General features: G+C 41.0%; 1 long non-coding RNA gene across 1 annotated transcript; it reads left to right on the top strand.

Moving 5' to 3' along the window:
• The first annotated feature begins 2415 nt into the window (after nt 1–2415).
• Nucleotides 2416–12876, top strand: LOC138957242 (uncharacterized). The gene is made up of 6 exons (XR_011452972.1): nt 2416–3203; nt 3788–3856; nt 5000–5093; nt 6061–6231; nt 6683–6782; nt 11279–12876. It is a non-coding gene; the product is annotated as an uncharacterized lncRNA (long non-coding RNA).
• The last annotated feature ends 1126 nt before the right edge of the window (nt 12877–14002 follow it).

Here is a 14002-nt window from a genome sequence, read left to right as displayed (position 1 = left end):
CCTAACGATATGTGACCAGATGTGGCTCACTATGAAATTCTAACAAACGCCCCACTCAGTGTTTAAGTTTGTAAGAGATATCGTCCATAGTAAAGTTAAAGGGGCAAGCTCACATCAAAATATGTCTACAATTCAACTTTGAAGGGCTCCTCTGACCTTGACATTGAAGCGAGGTCAACCAAAATGGTATCAGAAGATAAGGCTTTCTTTTTCTTGTATACCATACAAAACTAAGCCCGCTGTTTTTAATTTGTTTTCCAGAAAACTGGCACAATGTGAAATTTTGCAGTTTTTAGACCACATTCATTCTCCCTGTGACCTTGACCTTATGGTAAGGTCAAGGTTCTCAAGTATCTTTTTTGAGCTCTTGGGGTCATACAACATTTTGCAACATTTGGTGTTTCTTCACTTCATAGCGTTGGAGAAATATCCAAAGGTAATGTTCAGTACAGACAGATAAAGACGGGCAACGGACAACGGCTGTACGACCAGGGTGAGTATGTACGCTCACTTTTGCTACACATGCGAGTAGCGGCTATTATCCGTTGTTCACAAAACATTCCTATATAATGTTTGGAAACAATGGTAGGGATAAAAATCAACCGTTTCCAACTGTGCCAAAAAATCAAAAAGACGCGTTCTATAACGGTCAAACGGTCCCTTAACAGACTTGGGCGGGGTCATCTAACGGTTGGCAGACAGCACAAACACCCTGTGACTGCTCGCAAGGAAAAAATAAATCTGGATGGCAGTATGGCTACAACTACGTCGTTTAGTGTAACCATAACCCCTGAATGTATGAACAGCAGAAAAGGCTGTCTTTGACGTCACTGTATAATAAGAAGCACAAAAGGGATTTTTTGGAACTTTCTCTTGGTTGGAGACAAACATGTCCGCAATGCATTCGTGCATCAAGCTATCCATGCAGTCGTTTATTGTTGATTCTTTAGCTCCTCTATGGCAGGCGGATTTTCACTTTGTTTTCCTTCAATTTCACTGTGGGAGTTGTTCTTAACATACGTTTGTTAAGAAAATTTTGGCTGATTGTAAAACAGCTGTAATATACGGCAGTCCAGGTTGTCCTTCAACTGTAAAAATGAAATAATGCTCTTTAAAGTATCATTTACAACAGTGGTGGCTGTTTTCACAAGTATGCTACAAAAAACACGACAATACATAATACATAAGGAAAAGCCCTATGTTTGGTCAGTTGGTGAGATAGGTAAATGTTATTTTTGTGTGACAGTTCTGATGGTTTTCAAAGGGCTAATTCTTTGCTTTTCGACATATGCCCAACTGAAAACGCTTTAGCAACTCAAGTGCACACGACAACCATCTAAATAGACTACATGTTCGCAGAAAACACAATACTGAATATAGAGGGAAAAATAACGGCTCTTTTTAAAAGCACTTTTAGTAGTGAAGTACTTTTAGGATTGTTTGGAATTTTTTACCAGCAGACACCCTTTTACTGCTGAGTGTCTTAGTATTGTAAGATGTGTGATTTGAATTTTGGTTTAAAGGTGCCTTTGGTTTGAACACCCCTACCCCTACGAGGCAGAAATACAAAGAAATAGAAGGAAATTGAGCCTATTTGGAACCAGACTTTAGTATGTTCCCATGGGGGGATTCACGGTGCGAATGACACTGCGTCAGCTTTTTCATTTATCTTTAGTATTTTCTTCAACTTTAACTTTTAGGACCATGTATGAGGTTGTGGCAAGCTAAATACACAACACGACGACGTCTCGGAAAAATAGTAAGGATTATATAGGGAAAAACAACAGTGTCAGTTAAAGTCCGTTTTGAAGGTGTTAGTGGTTGGGGATTTTGAAAAGCATCAGACATCAGGCAGATACAATCCTTTCTGCGTGTTCTGGTGCAGAAAGAGTTTTCAGTTTATACATTGGGGTGACCAGTAGATACCATTTTACAACCATACCCCCAAACGACATTTACAGAGCCCAAAGAAGGATTTGGGTCAATTTCAAAGCCATTTTTCCGTATGAAGCGCCAACTTTATATGAAAATGTGTTTAATAAACATCAAAGGACTGAGGTTGAACTTTCTGATAAGGGACATTTTAAACCTAGTCATTGTCACTTCAACGTTCCCTTCACTAAAGTGGCTAAGATGCCTGGACTACATACTTATCCAGAAGAGATAGAAACGGATATACATTAAGCGTTAGAGGCATAGGCTGACTTGGATCCAGAAGAGACTGAGCCTGAGATATATACAGAAACATATACTTAGATAGATACAGAGACAAATAATGAGATAGATATGGAGACACATGTACACTCAAAGACATAGATCAATCCAAGGAGAGAGAGAGAGAGAGAGAGAGAGAGAGAGAGAGAGAGAGAGAGAGATAGAGAGAGAGAGAAATTGTGAGAGAGAGAGAGAGAGAGAGAGAGAGAGAGAAAGCACCCATTGCACACCGGTTGGACCGTACATAAGGTAACGTTAAATTATGCTTGTGCAACGTATGTGGGAGTATCACTTATAACCTCAGGGTATCTCTTATCCTGTTGCGCATCTATAGACTAGAGACAGCGCTGGTTAGACTAAAACATGGATCGGGAACTTCAGTACGTACTTAGGACTACCGCGGCTGTGCTTGCAAGTTTGGATAGTTCTTTCTTTCTCATTTGATCCGAGTTTTATCTGTCTCATTAAATGCCATTTTTCTACCTGCTACACATATAGTTTTCCTAATTGATTCCCGAAGATAAGTTAGTTTCGCTTCCACGTTTCGGTTTTCACTAATTCAACATGGCCGGCGTCGGCAATGCATAGATCTGTGATCATCATCTTCTTCCGAAGAGGACTGGGTTCTTGCGAACGTCTCAGAGTCCTGCGGTTGAGTCACTGTTACCGATAGTGGTTAGCTCCGGCAAACAGGGAGATTAAAAAGGTGGGGAGGTTTAAAACTATGCGGTACAGGGGAGAGTGCGTTCAAGGGCGGGCTCTCATGCCCGACTGCACTGAGGAAACTGTGGCCGAGACGGGAGCGAAGGAGGGGCCTGCTTCGGCCGATGAACAAAGAAACTGTGATCGAACAAGTATGGTGTTACAAGGGGAAAGACCCGCAAAGTGAACTTAGTTGCCAAAGCCCGAAGTGTGACGACGGACTCGGTTTCCAGCAACTGTCCACCGACTCAGCGGCAAAATATGAGTTGACACGTCCGAGGTGAAAGGTAATACTCTTCTTATTAGAATGAAGGTCATTGTTTATGACTAAAATACAGTAGAATCACATAATGCACGAAGGAATGGAACATGTACATGGAATAAGATTGTCCGTCCACTAAGACACATTCCTAAAGGTGGAACCAACATCCTGACGGCTATGCAGAGGAAGTGTTCTTTTTAAGAAATGCATTCAAATAAAACAAATAGGGAAATGCCCACTGAACAGAAACACCCAGGCTCCTGATTTTTGGTATGAATCCAAGTTGAGAGAGATCAGCTGAGCTAGGATTTTACATGGAATAAGATCATCCCTCCACTTGCATACAATGTATACAACCAGAAATGAAGATACAGTGTGCTTGATGTGGTGATCAAGTGACATTTTGCTATGAATGTGTTTAAGCAACTAGTAGCTTCTTCAGCGTTAATTCATTAAACAATCACTCTTATTCTTAGCACATAGAGCACATTGAATGAGTGTGTGCATGTGTGTGTGTGTGTTTGTTATTGCAATGTAAGACCTTATAATATAAATATACACAAATTATAACACATGCTGGGATTCTAAATATGTTCTGTTTACTTGCAGGTCTCAGTTATTACCAAGCCCTGCCTCATTCTTCCCGCAACACTGACATGGTGCTGTTGTAGAACACAAGTAAGTCCTTTGATCATTTCCAAAATACACTAGTGCAATAGCTTGTGAGTGCAACTGGTGGTAATGAGAATATTTTACCACAAAAGGCTAAAGTACAAATAACAGATTTATTATGTTGGAAAAAGAAGTAAGCCAGAGCAAGTGATTAGTGTACCAGTTAGCTAGGGTGGATGTATTATATAATTACAATTTACAGTCAGCATAGAATGTTGAGGACAGTCTAGAATTTTTCTCGCCCTGTGAATTCAACTGCAAATCAGATGGCATGAAGAAATCAATGTTATATTATGCTCTGCATTGAGTGAACCATCTCCTGTCATTCTGAGTGACACATCTCTTTAACTGAAAAAACATGCCAGTAATTAAATCCAGGCTACATGGGGATGGAAAATGACCCTGGCAATTTCAACCTCTGAATGATTGTGTCTTTGTGTAGCAGGATTATGGATCTTCACAAGCCTTAGTTCATTTGTCTGTACATGTGTATCATGTATGGCGGTATAAGTTAATACTATTAGTCAATTTCAAATAGCAGAGTTATTTTCAGAGCTTTCTAACTTCAAACCCTGTGGAATCTAGACTATAGTTTGTAATTTAAAGGGTATTTTGACTTTGACTCCAAGTTTCTTTCTTGCAAAGTCATTCTTTTCTCATTCAAGGGACTAAACCACTACATGTACTGATGACTGCCTGCATCAGGGTTATAATTTATGAAGAAGTCAAAATGCACAATATATCAGTTTACAATTTAAAGGCCCACTTGCCTTGTCACTACAGTATAATGTGGCTATGCTTTAACATGGAATCCCTCATCTTGGCCACATACAAAAAATTGTATATTCAGTGACTGCTTGCTGTGGTGAGTTAAAATGTGTGATGAAATATTTTCACAAAAAGGTACCAAGTGTTGTTAACAAAACTAATTCTTTAACAAACAAACAAAAACCACTCTGCACAGAGAGCATTCAAGCTGATCTATGTTGCTATTCGTCCAAGTAGAGGGATGATCTTATCCCAAGTAAAAGCCTGACAAGATCTGAGACTGTGAAGCAAAATGTTTTTACATGGTAAAGTAAGCCTTTAACGAGCAAGTATGTCTATTGCACTGGGTGTTTTATTATTATTGTATCATTTTTCTTTCAGGTAGTCTCTCTTTAAACTGACTTTCTACACCATGGTGTCTCTGGCAGTGTTATATTGGCAGAAGACAGTTGGAACTGGATTCCTCATTTAGATGGTAGGCATGTTTTGGGCTTTTGTGTTGCTTTGGTGTATGTGTGTGTGTGTGTGTATGTGTGTGTCTGTTCTATACCAGAAATAAACACACTGTTTGCTTGCTGTGGTGAAGTGACATTTTGTGATTTTTTTTTTAAATGAGCTAGTACAGTTGTAGCTTTTACAGCATTTATTCATAACACAATCGCACTTGGCGCAGAGAGCAACCAGACCGTTCATTGTGGGTATGTGAACAAGTTAAGAGATCATGTCTTATCCCATTTTAAAGCCTGACCAGATCTTAGACGGTGAGCCAAATTGTTTTCATGAGAAGGAATGTGCCTTTCAGAGAAATCTATTAACTACAGTATTACTTTACAAAACATATTTTAAGAAATGAAATGTGTTACAAGTAACAGCCATGGGGGTGATAGCCTGTAGGTGGAATAATAATCTTCAATTGCCCAGAAATGATTGTTATCTGGTCAAGAAATGCAAAGCATTTTGATGTTTGTGACGATTAGTTACTCTTTATCACGTTTGGTCCCTGATTTTGCTGTCCTTGTCTGCGTTGGGCAGGTGTGCGTCCATGATGTCATTGCTATTGAAAACTAATCTGTACTGCAAAGTAAATGTACCCGTACATGACGTACATGGCAGTTGTCAACCGGGGGCCAGCCATGACTGGGACTGATGTATCCACAGGCACTCGACACCAGGTGGGCGGGGCCAGTGGTTGGGGTGTGATTCCCTGCCTTACACCACCACAAAGTGTAGTATCAGCAGACAAGACTGAGCAGAACTTCTGCCCCCCCTCACCAATTGACCACTCAGTGCCATGTGCCTGCAGCTGTATCATAAACACTTTGTGACAATAGTTGTTACCTCCTTAGAACAGATCTTGTGATGCTCCTCAGTCAGTCAGTGTTTGATGGATGCTAACTGGTATACTTGACATAGTGTTCATATGAAAGTTTTATGTGTTGCAGCTCATCCAGATCACAGGTACACAAAGGAGCTGGTTACAGTGATAACATAGGCACATGGAACTGCTTATGGACTACTTTAGAAAGTGAGCGGTTACAACCAAGACTCTTCCGTCAGGAAGGTCTGCGGAAGGGTGCTTGATCTGTTTCCTCGGACAGGCTTTTCAAGACTAGGTAGGTTAAACCACATGATTGGGCTTTAATTATGAATGCACTTCAAAATTCACTCTATTTCATTATCTTGTACAACCCCCCGCGGGTTAGGGGGAAGAATTTACCCGATGCCCCCCAGCATGTCGTAAGAGGCGACTAACGGATTCTGTTTCTCCTTTTACCCTTGTTAAGTGTTTCTTGTATAGAATATAGTCAATGTTTGTAAAGATTTTAGTCAAGCAGTATGTAAGAAATGTTAAGTCCTTTGTACTGGAAACTTGCATTCTCCCAGTAAGGTAATATATTGTACTGCGTTGCAAGCCCCTGGAGCAATTTTTTGATTAGTGCTTTTGTGAACAAGAAACAATTAACAAATCTTCAATAGTACTGACCAAAGAAGAAGGTTTAATTGTGTGATCATGATTTGATACATATGCTTGACCCTGAAGATGTTTTATTTGTTTTGTTTCAGAACAAAGTTTGGTGAAGTAGAAGCTACCGCTGTAGGCTGGTGTAAGGCTGAAGAAGAACCTCTGACAAGTCAATTTTCAAGCAACTGAGCACGAACCCAGGTACAAGACACAGAGCTCTCTTTCTATCGGTCTGTTATTCATAGAATGACACTAACAGTGACACAAGTAAATAATCTGTATCATTGTCTTGACCTCTAGAAATTTGGTAGAGAATAAGATGACTGATAGTATTATTTTGATTATTTCATGGTCATTACAGTGGCCTCCACCCCTGCCCCTTTTAAGACACCCCAATCTAAGACTCCTTCCTATTAATGACCCTGTTTTCGCAGACTTCTTGTTCATAACATCTGTAAATTCACTCCCATTTTAAGACTTGCTCCATTTGGACTTGGACTGGGTGGCCGAGTGGTAACGCAATTGCGCTCGGAAGCGAGAGGTTGCGAGTTCGACCCTGGGTCAGGGCGTTAGCAATTTTCTCCCACCTTCCCTAACCTAGGTGGTGGGTTCAAGTGCTAGTCTTTCGGATGAGACGAAAAACCGAGGTCCCTTCATGTACACTACATTGGGGTGTGCACGTTAAAGATCTCACGATTGACAAAAGGGTCTTTCCTGGCAAAATTGTATAGGCATAGATAAAAAATGTCCACCAAAATACCCGTGTGACTTGGAATAATAGGCCGTGAAAAGTAGGATATGCGCTGAAATGGCTGCGATCTGCTGGCCGATGTGAATGCGTGATGTATTGTGTAAAAAAAAATCCATCTCACACGGCATAAATAAATCCCTGCGCCTTGAATATGTGCACGATATAAATTGCATAAAATAAAAAGATAAAATAAATCCCTGCTCTTAGAACTGTACCCACGGAATACGCGCGATATAAGCCTCATATTGATTGATTGATTTTAAGACCTGATTTTGCTTATTTTGGATTTCGAAAAAGAGAAAAACAAATTCCCACTCTGTACAGAATTAAGCCAGGTTCATGATTTTTGTATGGACCAAGTTGAGAGATGGCATTTGTATAGGCCTGACCAGATCTGAGATGTTGAATCTAATTGCTTACGAAGAAAGCATTGTGTCATTATAGGCACACTACTTCTCGTCACCGTCTCAGTTCTGGCCAGGCTTTAACATAGGATAAGCTCATCCCTCAACTTTGTCACATATGAACAATCGACACACTGACTCTTGCTGTTGTGAGTTGACATTTTTTGATGAATTTATTTCTGGAAAAGGCACCATGCAGTGCTGTTTCAGGGGTGGGACTTTTCCGCGGATTTCCGCGGACACAACTTACGAATTCTGCTGGAGTAATCTATTTTTCCGCGTCACATTTCATTACAATATCTATGACTTGTTGACTGAATGATTTGGAGAGACGTGGAGATGAAACAGAACACTGGAGGCTTGAGAGTTAAATTGTGCTGACTGAAAACTCCTGATAACTAATAGTAATTTTGAGGGGGGGGGGGGGGGGGGGGGGAGTGTGGAGAATGTCTTTTTTGTCAGATTGCACAGATTTTAATGTACCATTTAACCAAAATTCGGGGTAACATGCCCCCGAACCCCCTGGAAAAAAAGGGATTTCCTCTTTTTTCATCACAAGAGAGTCCCACCCCTGTGTTTACAGAATTCCTTGTTTAAAACTATCACTGTGCACAGAGGGAAGGGGGGGGGGGGTGTATTTGACCACCCCTGCGTTTACAGAATTCCTTGTTTAAAACTATCACTGTGCACAGAGGGAAGGGGGGGGGTGTATTTGACCGCCCCTGTGTTTACAGAATTCCTTGTTTAAAACTATCACTGTGCACAGAGGGAAGGGGGGGGTGTATTTGACCACCCCTGTGTTTACAGAATTCCTTGTTTAAAACTATCATTGTGCACAGAGGGAAGAGGGGGGGGGTGTATTTGACCACCCCTGTGTTTACAGAATTCCTTGTTTAAAACTATCACTGTGCACAGAGGGAAGGGGGGGGGGGTGTATTTGACCACCCCTGTGTTTACAGAATTCCTTGTTTAAAACTATCACTGTGCACAGAGGGAAGGGGGGGGGGTGTATTTGACCACCCCTGTGTTTACAGAATTCCTTGTTTAAAACTATCATTGTGCACAGAGGGAAGAGGGGGGGGGTGTATTTGACCACCCCTGTGTTTACAGCAGAATTCCTTGTTTAAAACTATCACTGTGCACAGAGGGAAGGGGGGGGGGTGTATTTGACCACCCCTGTGTTTACAGAATTCCTTGTTTAAAACTATCACTGTGCACAGAGGGAAGGGGGGGGGGGTGTATTTGACCACCCCTGTGTTTACAGAATTCCTTGTTTAAAACTATCATTGTGCACAGAGGGAAGAAGGGGGGGGGGTGTATTTGACCACCCCTGTGTTTACAGAATTCCTTGTTTAAAACTATCACTGTGCACAGAGGGAAGGGGGGGGGGGGTGTATTTGACCACCCCTGTGTTTACAGAATTCCTTGTTTAAAACTATCACTGTGCACAGAGGGAAGGGGGGGGGGTGTATTTGACCACCCCTGTGTTTACAGAATTCCTTGTTTAAAACTATCACTGTGCACAGAGGGAAGGGGGGGGGGTGTATTTGACCACCCCTGTGTTTACAGAATTCCTTGTTTAAAACTATCACTGTGCACAGAGGGAAGGGGGTGGTGTATTTGACCACCCCTGTGTTTACAGAATTCCTTGTTTAAAACTATCACTGTGCACAGAGGGAAGAGGGGGGGGGTGTATTTGACCACCCCTGTGTTTACAGAATTCCTTGTTTAAAACTATCACTGTGCACAGAGGGAAGGGGGGGGGTGTATTTGACCACCCCTGTGTTTACAGAATTCCTTGTTTAAAACTATCACTGTGCACAGAGGGAAGGGGGGGTGTATTTGACCACCCCTGTGTTTACAGAATTCCTTGTTTAAAACTATCATTGTGCACAGAGGGAAGAGGGGGGGGGGTGTATTTGACCACCCCTGTGTTTACAGAATTCCTTGTTTAAAACTATCACTGTGCACAGAGGGAAGGGGGGGGGGTGTATTTGACCACCCCTGTGTTTACAGAATTCCTTGTTTAAAACTATCACTGTGCACAGAGGGAAGGGGGGGGGGTGTATTTGACCACCCCTGTGTTTACAGAATTCCTTGTTTAAAACTATCACTGTGCACAGAGAGAAGGGGGGGGGGGGTGTATTTGACCACCCCTGTGTTTACAGCAGAATTCCTTGTTTAAAACTATCACTGTGCACAGAGGGAAGGGGGGGGGGGTGTATTTGACCACCCCTGTGTTTACAGAATTCCTTGTTTAAAACTATCACTGTGCACAGAGGGAAGGGGGGGGGGTGTATTTGACCACCCCTGTGTTTACAGAATTCCTTGTTTAAAACTATCACTGTGCACAGAGGGAAGGGGGGGGGTGTATTTGACCACCCCTGTGTTTACAGAATTCCTTGTTTAAAACTATCACTGTGCACAGAGGGAAGGGGGGGGGTGTATTTGACCACCCCTGTGTTTACAGAATTCCTTGTTTAAAACTATCACTGTGCACAGAGGGAAGGGGGGGGGGTGTATTTGACCACCCCTGTGTTTACAGAATTCCTTGTTTAAAACTATCACTGTGCACAGAGGGAAGGGGGGGGGGTGTATTTGACCACCCCTGTGTTTACAGAATTCCTTGTTTAAAACTATCACTGTGCACAGAGGGAAAGGGGGGGGGGTGTATTTGACCACCCCTGTGTTTACAGAATTCCTTGTTTAAAACTATCACTGTGCACAGAGGGAAAGGGGGGGGGTGTATGTGACCAAGTGAAGTGCATTGCTACATAATAAAATGAGCAAATCCGTCCCGTGAAGAAAACTTCTGCTTACTTAATTGTCAGATTTGCCAAGGCGTGTACATGAAATAAGATTATCATTCTAAATGCTGAATCAACATTCTGACTGTTTCCTATGAAACCAGGCTTGATTTTTGGTATGAATCCAAGTTAAGGGATAGCATATGTGTAAAAGCAGAATTGTGTACAGAGGCAGCTTTGTGTTATTAAAGGCCGGCTGCTTTTCGTGAACACAGTTTGGCTCACATCTCACATCACCTGCCAGGCTTTTTTAAAAAAAAAAATTTTTTACCATGGGATAAGACTATCCCTCCATTTAAGCACATACCAGCAATAAACACAGTGGTTACTTGTGATGAACTAGTGGCAAGACAAATGATTTAAGCATCACATAACCTTCCTAAGTGAAGTCAAGTTATGTGTCTGTGCCAGTGTGTGTGTGCATGTGTGTGTGTCAGCATAGAATGTTGAGGACAGTTCGATGGTAAATAACCCTGACAATTTTAGCCTATGATTGTGCCTACATTGTGGCAGGATTGGATGTGGATCTTCAAAAGCCTAAGTTAACAAAAAAGTATGTAAAAGTACATTTTGAATAGTAGTTTTTTTCTCAGAGGGAAGATATCACAAGATATGATCGTTCCACTGCATGTATGCCACATAACTAAAACAAAAATTAAATGTTATTTTAATCGTCTTTTGGGTAAAACAAATACACCATCAATATATTATAATAATGATCTTGCTTGTTTACAGATGGACAACAGCTACTGCCAGGACCAGGTTACGCATAAAGAAAACAGTCAACACTTGGCTGGTGCTGCAGCTTCTTTGATGTCTATTTTTTTTTTTTTTTAAAGACAGACAGCTACCAGCTCATTCAAGACCATAGCCCCATCTTACTCACGCAGAACAGACAGCCATCTTTCGCCTTTGCACAGAACACTGCTGTCTGAAGGTACACATCAAAAGGATAGGTTTTGCACCTACAGCGTGCGACTGTGGCTAGGGTAGGAAGAACAGACTCTGCAACACGTTCTGAGAGGGTGGCCTTTTCTTGCCACCCGTACCCCTGTGCAACAAGACTTGGCCAGAGAGCACACATCCAAATGCAAACACTGAACACTGAAGAGGAAGAAGAAGAAGAAGGTGCCCACACAGAAGGACATAAATCTACTTTAAGGGCACACAAGTTTACAGCAGTTTATTGAATTGTAGCAGATTATAGGGAGAAAATGAACAAGCTAAATAGGCTGTACAGTACTTCACTTGAACAATGTATAAAGTTCCCTGTATTAAGAACATTTACAGATCACAAGACATTGTGTTTTCTTTTGTTTACAATACAAATGTTTCATAATAAAAAGATGTGCACTAGGCAAGATCCTTAAAATGTAAAACTAGTAGTGTGACAATTTTGAATTGTTCAGAGATGGTTTTTCTTCAGTGGTAAATGTTTTAGCTTTTTTATAAGATCCCGTTAGTGAAGCATACTATAAAACCTTGACCTTCCAAACTGTGTTAGCACCCTGGGCTGCGATCATTGTGTTGAGCTACTTAAAGGCACAGTGCAGCTTACAGCCTTCGTTTTGCGTTTTTGTTGCAGCTGAGTGCATTTACAGTTCAAAAATCCTCCTATGGTAGTAAAACTACCCAACGACGACATCTGTGAAGCTCGACAGTTTCTTGTTCACGCGAGTGCATAAATTAACCTAGTTATTACGTGGTGTTTGTAGAGAAGCGCTTGACACACTGAAAAAGGCCTACTACGAGCAAAAGAAAAAGAAGAAGTGATGCATGTGCTTTTGATGTAATCTTCTTTGACATTATGATGACTACAAAAACTGACTGATGTGTTTTGTTTGTGAATGATGGATATATGTGCATGATTGCGTTTCGCAGACACAGTTGTCATGTGCGTTGTAATTGGCGACGAATGCTGGATGATTACTATTTTTGTACCAGGATTACTATTTTTGGGGCTGAGCATTACTCCAAAACACTTATGGGGGTAAACAGGTCTGCAGCACAACTACAAATGTAGAAATGTCGTCTGCATTTTGTATATTTTAAAAGGTTATTTTTGTGCACAGAACATACATCTGCAGGGAGGTTTGGAGGGTGAAGTTAGGATCTGTTAGGAGGCATACAGCATCACACTCATTTTTGTGTGTGTGTATTTTGTGTTGACAGATAAGACACTGTCATTCCAGCAGAAACCTGTGGTGATGCACATTTTATTGAAGTGACCAGCTGAAATTGTATGTACGTTGTTATGAAATTGACAAATGATCCCTGCTTTGCAATCCTGGGTTAATGATATTGCCAAAATTAAAACGTGGAGGAAAAAGTGAGTGTAAACCTATTCTTGTGGTGGTGGTGGTGGTGGTGTGTGTGTGTGTGTCTGGTTAGTGTGTGTTTGAGTGTGTGTTAAACAAACAACACCAAACCTACATCAAACAAGCACAACAAAAACAAATTACACAAAAAAATGGCAAAAATCAGAATATCAACTGAGAAAAAAAACCGTGGCTGAATGCAATACTTATTATAACTTAAAAAGTAAAAGTGTGCGTGTGGATGTGTGCGTATGTTTGAGTGTTTTAAACAAACAACAAACCTAAATTAAAGAAGCACAACAAACAAACAAAAAACCTGGCAAAGTTCTGAACATTAACACAATGCTGCTGTCTGCTTTGAGGGGAGGAATAAAATGACTGAAGCCGGACTGCCGAGAGGAGGAAGGAGGGGGAAAAGAACACGCAGACATGAAAACACACACAACTCCATGACAGATAAACTGCTTATGTTCAAAAATCAAGAATATTTAAGCGTGCACACACGCACGCACACACACACACACACACACACACACACACACACACACAGACTCTCCTCGTGAAAGTAAAGGTAAACTCGAACTTGAAGGTAAGTATAAATGTTTGATATGGAAGAAACCTGTGATAAAAGTCTTTGTATAAATCATCGGTACCAACAAAATTCAGTTGCCACAACGCGTAAAAGGACATACTGTAGTTTCAAATTAGTAACAATCTAAGCCATTTTAATCAGCACTGGTGTCCGGCAAGCACTAACAGATACAACAGCACGTGTATGCATCTTGAAGTAATAAGACCTTGAAGTAGGCCTAGAGTTTACACTATGCATTATGTAATGTATCTTTTGTTATCTGCCAAATTCAAAACGGTGATTTAATAATGCGTGTAGTATCACAGCATGAAGGAATATGCTGAAGGATGAACTCAAATTTCAGGAATTGTGTTCAATCCTGGTAATGTGTAGGGAATAAAGATATTTCTGTGTGCCTTGATGAAGACTGAATATACATGTATATATCCCTAAAATGTGCATATGCTTAATAATTGATTTTCTATGTAAAGTTACATGTGCATGAGAAGGATTTTCGTAAACTCATTTTGTATTTTCCTTTTTAATATGAGAAACACATGGCGTTAGTTT

Source organism: Littorina saxatilis, unplaced genomic scaffold (assembly GCF_037325665.1).
Source record: "Littorina saxatilis isolate snail1 unplaced genomic scaffold, US_GU_Lsax_2.0 scaffold_771, whole genome shotgun sequence".
Lineage (NCBI taxonomy): Eukaryota > Metazoa > Mollusca > Gastropoda > Littorinimorpha > Littorinidae > Littorina > Littorina saxatilis.
The sequence above is the reverse complement of the archived record's forward strand: the minus strand, read 5'-3'. Positions and strand labels throughout refer to the sequence as shown.